Source organism: Meleagris gallopavo, chromosome 6 (assembly GCF_905368555.1).
Source record: "Meleagris gallopavo chromosome 6, MGAL_WU_HG_1.1, whole genome shotgun sequence".
In the NCBI taxonomy this organism is placed as follows: domain Eukaryota; kingdom Metazoa; phylum Chordata; class Aves; order Galliformes; family Phasianidae; genus Meleagris; species Meleagris gallopavo.
The window spans coordinates 35,656,856-35,667,945 of record NC_139409.1 but is presented as its reverse complement, the minus strand read 5'-3'; positions in this window follow the sequence as shown (position 1 = coordinate 35,667,945).

The following is an 11,090-nucleotide window of genomic DNA, read 5'->3' as shown; positions in this document are numbered from 1 at the left end:
AATAAAAGTAAGATAATAAAATGAAATTTTAAAGATTTTTAAAATTGTTTTTGGAGAATAGAGTAAGAAGTTGAGTGATTACAAGGTATTTATTAAAGCAGGAAGGACAGATTAAGAAGTGATCTTTAATTATTAAAGAGTTTGTGCTTATGGCTCTGAAATAATTAAACATGCCAGAGGAGGGATAGCAGTTGAATTAATGATTTTTAACATTAGTACAGCACTTCAAAGCTCTTTAAAAAAATGAATTAATTGAATTCAGTGTGTAACTCCCAGGAAATGATTTCCTCAGTATTTATAACTTTTCCTTTCTGTGCTTAGATGATCTGTAGGCAAATTTATGTTGCTTAATGCATTTCTTGCATAATGCTCATTCTCATATGATATATCTTGTACCAGTGGTATTAAAATATATTTACATATCAAATACCCCATAACAGACTTTGAGTGGTGTTACCATGGGGGTAAAGTCTGTATGCTATAACTGATAGCCACAGATAGACTTTGAAGTAACTATAGTCTCTTTGAATTCATGAGGAAGAAATAGCACATATGCAGGACTAAATTTTTATAAACCAGGTCTTATTTCTGGACTATGCTGTTTTATTCATTGTTCTATTCTTTTTTCCTTATGGATATTTCAAAACTCAATGTCTTCCAACTTCAGTTAACAAATCTAATTAATATAGAGCAGTTTAAATTCCTTCTGTTTCCTGTAATCTTGTGCATGGGATATCTTAAAAACTTGTTGCTTGGACCTGAGAGAGATCCCTTGCAGAGGGCGAGTTTTTTAATCATTAATTATAATTTGAGTGCTGCTGGGTGCTGGAGATGTATGTTTATTTTGATCAAATTGCACATATTTTTGACAGTATTTTGAATAGAAGGTACCAAATTAAGGTAATTAATGTTAATCATACAGATGATAGTGTCTTTTTCTGCTGTAGGCATGTGGTCAGGACTCCTACTGCCCTGTAACAAACCCTCTGCTCTTTTTTGCTGGTGTAGTCTGAGATACCATCCATATGACTTCTAAGAAATGACAGGAGTGCTGCTCCAACTTTTTGTTTATGAATCAGCTACAATCTCACCTAACAGCCTTATAAAAAGTATGTTTTTGTGCCTCTTCCTGGTCAGCCTACCATTAGGGCTGAAACAGCAGCAGGCCGCTCCAGGGCAACAGCAGTGATATAGCAGGATGCACAAGCAGAGAAGTGCCCATGTTAGGACTCCTTTAGCTTGGAAGGAATTTGCAGATTCAGCACAAGCTACATGAAGTCAGGAGTGGAGTGAGAGACAGGGAGGTGAAAAAAGCTACATATGTTGTTTGCAAACCTAGGTGATGAATGACTCCTCACAATAATTCTTACAGATCTAAGTGGTATCTCTGTTGTTGCAAATGTGACAGGATTGCCAACAAAGGCTTTCATAACAGAAAGATGATGTTGATGGAGATCTGTATTAAGAAGTGAAGCTAGTTTCAGTTTGCCTTCTTAAAGCAAAGATGACTAAAAAAGCAGAGTAAGGGTGTCTTTGAAGAAAGACACACTAGGAAGCCCAATCTTTTCTTAGCTTACAACACTCACAGCACAGCAGGATCAGGCCAAAGAATATAAGGCAATATCAAAGTGCCTTTCATACCTGGATGCTGCAGTAGCGCACAAACTGTTGGCAAAGGATAGAGTCTGCTCTGTGCTGAGACAGAGTGATATTTTACCATATTTGGAGCAGGGAAATCAAAGTCTCTTTGAATCATTCATAATAGTTCCCCTTCAGGCTGGGGACATGACAGCTCTGTTAAGTCATAATATTCCTGCTTAAATGATCAGCCCAAGGTCCTACAGAGAGTCAAAGGCAAACATATTATAGGAAAGAGTGAAGGCCCTCATTCTGCTGCATAGCTTAAGAAATCTGGTTTGTCAGTGAAGGGCAAAGCTGCTAAACTAGTCATCATACTTTTCTCCTTTGAACAGTTCTAGTGCTAGGAGAGGAACACAGTTTGCAGGTCATAGTATAAAGGTTTTTAAAACACTACTTGTAGAAGTGACAGTGATAGTCCCCAGATGTGGCAAAGCAATCCTCAGCACAGGCAGCAGAGTTGTAAGAAGCAGAACCAGAATGTTTTGTAGAGAAGATTCCAAACAGTGGGGTGTGGGGATAGTGATAGAATATGTGGAAAATATAAGGGTTGTAGTTATCCTAGGGATAGGTGATTCAGTTAACCTTTACGCGTTGACAGGTAAACTTCTACCCTTCCATAATGTTTAAATATAAGGCTAAGAACAAAAATTCACTGCATATCTTTCAATAAAAGATTTTTTTTTTAATTCTGTTCACTAAACTAATGAATTATTTGCAGTACTGAGATCTTTAACTTTGTCCTGTGCCCACAATTGCAAGAATACTACCCTACACCTATACTCCTCAACAGCACATTACTATTCTGGAGTCAAAGATAGTCCTTTGTGCACTGCAAAACTACTCGTAATTGCTACCTATTAGTAACAAAAAATATATGAGTTATTATAGCAATAGACAGAACAGTAAACAATCTCACAAAGATAGGAAAAATGTTAGTAGTTTGCTATTAGCTAGAAAATTACTGCTAGCTAAACGAGCTAAAACAAAGATTCAGAAGGCCAAGAGAAACCAAGCCTGACAAGTCGTACTTCCAAGGATTTGCAACACTAATACAAAGCCTATCACTAACTATGGTAATAATGTGTTATTTGGATCTTGAGGCTGTGTACAATGAATGAATATACAGATGATATAGTTGTACAATTGTATAATCAACAAATATACAGACAATATAGTATATCCAGGAGTTAGGCTGATGTAATCATTATACTAGAGTAGAAAAAAAGGACACTCACCCAATCCTGGACTTGCATTGTAAACATCATGGCAGCAGATCTCCAGAAGAAATCCTTCTTTGCTGGCAGTCAACTCTTAAATGGGTCTAGGAGAGGTGCAGCCAGTCTCCACCCTTTCCTGCAGCACAGGATTGCCTTCACCTGTGCTCCTGTGGGTGACTCATTGCTCACCTCAGGTTATTAATCAGAGGTTCAGGCCGTGATTCAGCAGCCCTGTACAGGCTGCAACACACAAACACATATAAAAGCACAGATATAAACACACAGACATATATTTGCACCTCAAATGTAGGAAATAAGTAAAGGCATTAAGCAGACAGTCACTATTGCCAGAGGACTGCAATCAGTGAAAAAAGCACACTGATCTTTACCAAGTTAGAATTTCCTGTTTCCAAAAAATACACCAATTACTTTTTGTTATATATGCTCATATTGTAATTAAGAATTTGTATTCGTGGATCATATTCTCCTGTGTCTAATATACTCTACTGGAATATAACCCTTTAAAATTTAGCTTCAAGTCTTAAGTAAAGCTCAAAATATTTACAGGTTAAAAGTTATTTTTTTACCATTTATCTATGGACAAAAAAGTGCATATTTTCTGGTATCTAAAACCAAATCGTGAATCTAATAATAACAATCTTGAATTGATATGCAATTATATTTTTAAGAGGACAAATTAAACTTCATCTTAAATTTTTAATGTCTATGGATTGTACTATATAAAGCAAAAAAATCTCATAAAGTGTGCCTATCATAAATTTTATTGGATCTGAACAGGGAATATATCTCTCTGAAAAAGAACTCAAAGTTAGTTAAGCTTATTATGAATTAGATGGAAGAGGATGGAGGGGAACTTTAGTATTAAACCAACGACGAGCAAAACTCACTTGCTAAGACCATCTTTAAATAATAATAAAAAAAGAACGAATTTATTTTCTATCCTGAAAGAAGTCTATTGTGCGTTAGCATTTTTCAACATAATTTTTATTGAAAAAACTACATTTTCAGATCTGATTTTCCTCGGTTTTGTGGGCAAAGTTGAAAGAATGACTGCTAAAGCTCTTGAACAAGTTATCTAAAAGGGCTGCTCCAGAACTAATGCCTCCTAGTTTATCATATTGGCCCACAACATCAGATGTGGATGTTGGTGGTATGACAGTAGAGGTTGAACCTTCCTGACAGTATTCCATTATGTTTTGTTGCTGTGTGACAGATGGCTGCAGAGGGGCCATCTGTCAAAATGGCATCTGACATGGAAGTGCAGATGAAGCAAAAGTGTGGAACTGAACTTCTCCATGCGGAAAAAATATCACCCATTGATACTCACTGATATTTGCTGAATGTTTACAGAGAGCAAACAGTGGGTATGAGCACAGTGAGGAGGTGGATGGTGGTGCATTTTAGCAGTGATGACATCAAAAGTGAATCAACACTGCTGGTGAAGATTTTTATGAGTGTAGTATTCAGGCTCTTTTCATAGCTGGCAAAAATGCATAGCTAATAGTGGTGGCTGTTTTGAAAAATAGCATTTTGTAGCTGAAAAAAACTGCTCTATTAATTATTATATTAATATTAAATAGTGGTTTTGTGCTCTTTGTATCTGTTGTAGTTTCCATGAAAATAAAAGGGAGGCATTACTTTTGGAGAGACATATGTAAAATTATAAGTTTGGATGATAAAGATGGAGGCATTGGTACAATACAAAGTAAACTATGAGCATAATCCTAGAATTCCATTAAAATTACATAAACATAACATCAACATATTAAATGACGGAAAGTTTATGGTCAGCTTTTAAAATGAAGTGGCAGGTATGGAACCTGAATGCTGAGTGCAATTTTTTTGAGAGTATCTTGTTAAACCTGGACCTCGTTACGTAGACCTTCTTTTTTTTTTCTTTTCTTTTTTTTTTTTTAATTTAAAAATCAGACATAACTTGAAGAAAGTGCAGCATAACCATAAATGTAGAGATCTAATATAAGAGTTAAAATTATGAAAGTAGAAAAGTGTATAGCCTTACACAGATATTGTGGAAGTGGTAAATAATGATAAATAAAGGTCTGTGTGGTTAGCTGAACCAAAGCATTACATGACAGTGAAATGCAAAGTCACACAGAGAAACATAAACTGTACCTGCAGGAGAGAATTATATACTTCAAAGGAGCATGATGAAAAAGATTCTGAAACTAGTGGGTGATAGCAACTCAACAGCTAATCACAAAAGCCTGATGAGATAAAATGTAGTCAATGAGATGAAGAAAGCCCGGGACTAGAGAAAGTCACACAAGGAGGAAATTATTTCACCATCGCATGGTGAAGAGTCCCTCAGTCTGACATCTGAGTAAAAAAAGGGCTGATAATACAGGGAAGGATCTAAAAAAAAAAAGCTGAAGTATTATAGAGGAGGAAAATATGTCTTATAGAAAAACTCTTCAGGTGCTCCACAGACTTAACATATCAAAGGGAAGGTTAAGGAGTGTCTTTCTCTAAACCTTAAATGTCTTGAAATCTAGGAAGTAGAAACACAGTAGCAGAGACTTTTTCCACCTGAGTAGCAGACAGGATTTAATGATTTGTAGAAAAAAAAAAGCACAGAGAAATGCAGTGAAAATAAAATGCACATTTATAGCAGTAAAGGTAACTCCTGCATACCAGGATTTTGTTGTTATCATGAGGAATTTTAAACCATACAAAGATATCAATATAAGGAAAGCATTATGTTACCCAGAACTGGGCCTATATGATGACTAAGATCCATTTTGGTCATTTTATACATAAATACTCAGAAGATATTATTTTTTTTTTAATTTTATTTTTTAATTATACTCCATTTCATTTTCAAAGAGGATTTTACTATTGCTTATACTGCAGAATGAAGACAAGGCTTATGACTGAGAAGTTCATGACTCCTCTTCCTTATGTCTACATATTACCATTCTGTCATAGACATATGTACATATACATAAGTATATGGTTGCAGAGCATTCTCCTATTTTTTAGGGAATTACAGTTCCACATATTATTGCAGAATTGATGAAGAAATAAGAATGACAAAGGATCTTGTACAAATACTTCACACTGCGTCTCATCTACCATCTTGTAACAATGCAAGTAATGTATTCTTATACTTTTAGTGAATTGAAATATAAGAAATAGTTAAATTTTAAAAGATGGAGGCAGATGAAACTGATAAAGCTTTAGAATCTTATGATGAACTGGAATACCAGACAAAATGTCTTATAGGAATCAAAAATGCCAATACGTAGGGAAAATTGGAGATGCTTAAAGAGAAATTATGTGTTTGAGCCTGTAAGAAGTGTAACATGAAGACTCCTCCACAAATCCGTACAAATTTTGAATCTATAACTTAAGTCATATTGAGACAGAATGAACTAGCAAAGTAAGTTTTTCCTTTATTTGGTATGATCTTCGCTGGAGTTATATTGATCTAGTGGAAAACAGTATGATAAGAAATTGGAAATGATTTAGAAAAGAACAAGACTGATACGGGTATTACAAATATCATGAATTGTGATTAAGCAATAAAAAGTTGAAGTCAGCTGGTGTGATTAATATAAACTACTCTTATATTGATCAAAATATAAGAAAATATTCTCAATCCTTTTTCTTGAGACAGAGAATTGAGTAATAGCTAAATAGGAGAGACTGTCATGCTACTAACAGTCATGCGTTGTAAAATTTTTCTTCCACGGCAATATACTGAAATGTTACAAGAATTGTTTGAAACCATAGTTGTTGGGATACTTATGCATGCTTTCAATATGCTGCCCTGACTTATTCTCTACTGAAATATCTTCAAAATATGTATATTAGCACTTGTACCCTATTGTTTAGGTTTCATTGGCTCTGATGTAATTCCTTCAAAATTGGTAACTTAACACTAATTTCAGGCTAAATTTATGGAAGTTTTCTATGTGCATATGCCAGTCAGGAGAAATTGGGGTGATGGTACTCCCTTAGTGAGCAGCTTTCTGAGTAAATTTATTCATAGTAAGAGATAATGTCTGGAACAAGGTCAGGAAATCTAAATCTCCACAGGAATAGCTGTGTGCACACAGCTAAGGAAATAATTACATCTGAATTTAAAAAAAAAAAAAAAGAAAGAAAGAAAGAAAGAAAGAAAAAAAAATAAAAAATGGACTCAGGTCAATAATTATTTCAATTCTTTGACCTGAGAGAATTATTGCAAGCCCAAATAATGTTGGAAACTCATTAAAGGCCTAAAGGATTCCAGTCTCATTTGAATTTCTGCTTGAAAATAACAACAGCCATGCCCTGATGTTTTCCATTCAGTAAACACTAGATCCAAGAATGTTATAATTCTATGGGGAGAAAGATAACAGTGAAGGAGATCACGGAGGATAATCATAGGGATTTGTTGGGCATGGAAAATTTAAGGACTTTCTTTTGTGGATGCACGTTTGTGCATGCACATGCACAGCGTTTACTACCAAAGGATTTCTGAATTCTTTGCAAAGCAAAGATTTCCCTGTCAGTTTGTGCGGAGCTCTGGAGCTATGTTTACAAGGCTTGCTAAAGATAGCTTAGGGCTTTGCAGGAGGCCCAGCACTTCCAAGAAAGAGTTTCAGATTACTGCCTCTACTGTTGCAAGTCAACCAATAACAGTCTGAACCAAAGCCTAGGAGAAATTTGTTTTGAAATTGTTCAGAGCCATTAATAGTAAGAAAGCAATCAGTACAAATCAAGATAAAAAGGAATTATCATCAGAACGCAGGCAACAATGACAAAAAAAATGAAAATTCCTGGAACCTCTCTGTTGCGGTTTGAAGAGTTAATCACAAGACATTTCTCCCTCCCACAAGAGAAGGGAAGGAATATGAAAAAACCACTCAATTGAGATAACAGAACAAATTTATTAAAAGAAATATGAGATAATACAGAATAATTAGGAATAATAAATCAAATGAACAAAAAACAAAGGAGGAGAGAGAGTCCGAGATTTTACTGGCAGGCCCTCATGGCTGGCCTCCTAGAAGGGCAGAGAGCTCTCCCCCCAATTCACCCAGAATTGTAAATCACATGAAAAGTACTGGAGACTTCTGGGAATCTGTCTTTTCAGCGTATCTTCCTCTGAGAGAGCCACAACTGAAATTAGAATAGCTGGAACTGCTAGAAGCAGAGGACCTAAGGAAGTAGTCCTCCCCAGCACTGTGCTCCAGCATCAAACAGCTTGCTGCATCATGTCATGATATGAAATACTGGTAAAACCAGGAAAGTATCCACCCCTTATTCCATATCATTACATCATGGTTAAATTGTACAACACAAGCATGTACACTTGCAAATTATAACAACAATAATTAACATTACATACATATATGCATACAACTACTGACAGTTTTCTCCCAGCATCACATTCCCCTGAGGGAACTGAATGTTCCCATTTTCTTGCATTATAAACTCTCCAATGGAGTTGTATTTCATGCTATTTTATTAGAGACAACTAGTAGCTCACTTTGTACTACAAATCCCCTAGATTAGATTAGAAGATTAAAAAGTTTTTAATATGTTGAATTTTTCCTTCTCTTAGGGAAAACAGAAACAAAACTCAGGAAAAGTAATTGATGGGTACAATCTCCAAAAATTTTGTATTAGCTATTTGCTCTCTGCTCACTCACCTCTACTCTCCTCTTCTCTTTTCTCCAGTGTGCTTGCATCTGTACTCACAAAATTTCACTTGGAAAACTGGCAAAAAATTATGCTGTGAAGAATTATAAATTTTTATGAGATTTCCCTTACAGCTCTGTTTTTTGCCAATATTCAATAATGAGTGGAGGAACTAGGTAGTCTGAAAAGGAAATAGAAATGAGGACCTTCTAAGTGAAACTAAATCATATCACCTGCCATTTTTGTTACATCCTCACAACATTAATTACTTTCAAAGGCTGTAATCTGCAATGAGAAAGATAGAAATTAGACCACTGTCTTGGATTGAAGTGGTCTTGACTTCTTTTGGCAATGTTTTCTTGCCAATGTGTTATATTATGAAATCAGTAACATATATGCAGCTCTCCTGTATTTGTTTCAGACAGTAAAATTTCCCACAGGGACTGTCACTGAAGAGACTAAGGGTTTGTGAACACCCAGGTATCAACATTTGCAGAAAATTTTGCCTAAAGGGCAAGTTACCAGTTGTCAGTTATCATTTATCTTAGAAGCCAATGCCAAGACTCTGTGACTTGGGGAAAATGGAGATGCATGGAAAAGGATGGTTCAAGAATTGTCAGATATCCGTTAATTAAATGAAAGGTCTTCCTAGTGTAACAAAAACACCTTGAAACTAATATGAGTTCATATTAACAACCACACTTGTAGCAGGGCCAGATCTGGTGTTATGAGCTGCAGTTATTCAGTGCCAGCTGAGATCAGGCAGGGGATTTTTGCATCAGCTATTAATTGCACATGCAGAGCTACTAGTGAGAAACGAATTTCTGCAGTAGCTTGGCCAGGACAAAATGAAAGAATAAGGACCTCTGCATCAGCAGAAGTGTGACATCCTCTTACAATGTAACTAAATTTAAGCATAGAAAAAAGGAAATAAATGTCATATGTATTAAGTGGACTGTATGTATTACAATAGCCCTGAAAATGAAAAAAAAAGAAATCTTGTCTACTCTAATTCCAAGGCATTAAACAGTTCTTTTGTGATGTAAGGGTAATCTGGAGAAGCAGTTTTTTGTTTAAAAGTACCATATTATCTTAGTACAGTGATAGTCAACAAGACCCCTGGCTTCATTATGTTGAAAGCATATGTGCTTTGAGAAGGGAATTGTCTTTCTGATCCCATCTCATCCCTCAGAACTGCTCAGCAGACCTCATCCTTCTCAAGTCAGGGCTGTCTGGGCAGATCTTCTCTACAGTCATCAGAGAGGCATAAAGCTTGGCTGAATCATATAACCTCCAACAGGAGAGATCTGCAAGTGTGGGTAGCCAGGATATTCTTAACATAATCTACACAAAAAATACGTATGCAAAAAAATGACTGTTTTGTTCTTATCGACTGGTAATCTAGGTTTAGACTTGACTAGTTATTTGGCAGCTTCTGAAAACACAGATTTCATCCTTACAATATCTTTCTGAGGTACAATCATAGAATCATAAAACTGTTTGAGTAGGAAGGGAGCCTTAATGGTCATCTAGCTCAACTACCTTGCAATGAACAGGAACACCGATAGTAAGATCAGGCTGCTCAGAACTCTGTTCAAGCTTACCTTGAATGCTTTCAGGGATGAGGGCATCCACCACATTTCTTGGCAACCTGATTCAGTGTCTCACCACCCTTACTGTAATTTTTTTTTCCTCATATCCAATCTAAATTTTGTCTCTTTTAATTTGAAGCCATTTCCCTTTGTTCTACCCCTTATCTCCCAGGTTGTATTGCAAGGATCCAGGAGCAAGACTCTGAACTTGGATCTGTTGAACCTCAAGAGGTTCTCCTGCACCTCAAGCCTGTCTGAGTTTCTCTGGATGGCAACCTGTCCCTTGGGTCTGTCAACCATACCACACAGTTTGCTGTCATCCAGCATAGGCTGGCATCACTATAATGGTCCTTAAGAAGCTCTTCTAGAATAAGATATCAAGAAAATAATTAGAAATAGTTTCACATTCTCTTTATTCATGCCAGAAACTACAGATTCTGTTTTTGCTTTTTTAAAAGCAATAGTAGATCTAATTGCCAAAGATATCCCCAATTACAACCCTCAGGTATTAAGGAGTAGTACATTATGCATGTTTTTTTGGCCCTCCTATAGTTCAAGGCTTTGGCAGCAGGAGTGCAATATCTTCATCTGTTCCTGCTCTCCAGAGAACACCCATTCATGTCACCTTTACATGTCACTTCAAATTGATCAAAATTTTATGTATGTGAACGAACACATGAGGAAAGTTAAGAGATGGTGACAATCTCACAGAATTAAGTCTCTGGATTGCATATGGAGTTTTAATTCTCTGCTGTTACTGAACATCTCTGATTCTTTGTGAAGTTGCTAAGAGAATGATTGCAGTGCATGTTTTGCCTAGCTTCCAGAATCACTTTTTAGGAGTAGAAGTACTAAACAGGAAAAACATACACCAAGAAACAATGCATATAAATAAAAATAGATGTAAATACTATTGTAGCTTCCATGGAGTTGACAGTGCATATTGGACAGCTGTGCATAGATCTGTATA